Source organism: Otolemur garnettii, unplaced genomic scaffold, assembly GCF_000181295.1.
Source record: "Otolemur garnettii isolate 467f Iridium unplaced genomic scaffold, OtoGar3 scaffold00091, whole genome shotgun sequence".
NCBI classification, from domain to species: Eukaryota; Metazoa; Chordata; class Mammalia; order Primates; family Galagidae; genus Otolemur; species Otolemur garnettii.
The window spans coordinates 3,096,054-3,096,908 of record NW_003852486.1 but is presented as its reverse complement, the minus strand read 5'-3'; positions in this window follow the sequence as shown (position 1 = coordinate 3,096,908).

Genomic DNA, 855 nt, shown 5'->3' with positions numbered 1-855 from the left:
CTCTCTCCAGGTATCTTTGGGTCTTATTTCTTAACCTTCCTCAGGTCTTTGCAATGTTCTCTTCTGAGTGGGGTCAACCTTGACCCCTCCCTCCCAGTTTAAACTACACCCTTGTTCTGGTGCCTCTCCCTGCTCTGCCTTCCTCAATGCTTATCGGGGGAAGTGAGCAGGGTGCATTTTATCAAATCTCTATTTCTAGGAGGTTTTAGATAGAACAATGTCTTGCGTACTACTGAGTACTTAATGGTAAGAGGTATTGAAATCCAGAAATGATAAATGTGAAAATATGAGCCTGAGGGTTCCTCTTAGAGACGAGGTCTTGCTCAGTCCCCAGGCTGGAGTGCAGTGGCATCATCATAGCTCACAACATCCTCAACTTCCTGAGCTGGAGCGATCCTCCTGCCTCAGCCTCTCAAGTAGCTGGGTCTACGGGGTGTGTCACCATGCCTGAGCCTGAGGATTCTCAACACCTATCTGCCATCCCCCGGCTCGCCTGAAGCCTGAGCCTGGTCAGTATCTGTCTGAGCGCCACCCACTCCGGAGCCCTGCCTGGGACTCTCCTCTCTCAGTGCCTCAGTTCCAGCTGCTTCCCTGAGTGGCCTCCTCCCACCTCTCTTCATTGGACTTGTTAAAATCCTGCCCCAGGCTTAAGGTCTAACTCATCCTCATTTGTCAGTCGTGTGTTCCCACCTCTTTTTGTGACACTCCTGGTTCCCAAGTTGATCTCTCCCTGGCCAGTCCCCCCATGAGGTCCTGGTCCTCATGCAGTCAGTGCTGACTGAGCGGAACATGAATCAAGGGCTCCTCCCACTGGGGCCTTGTTAGACATTTGACTTCCCCACATGGCATCACGCA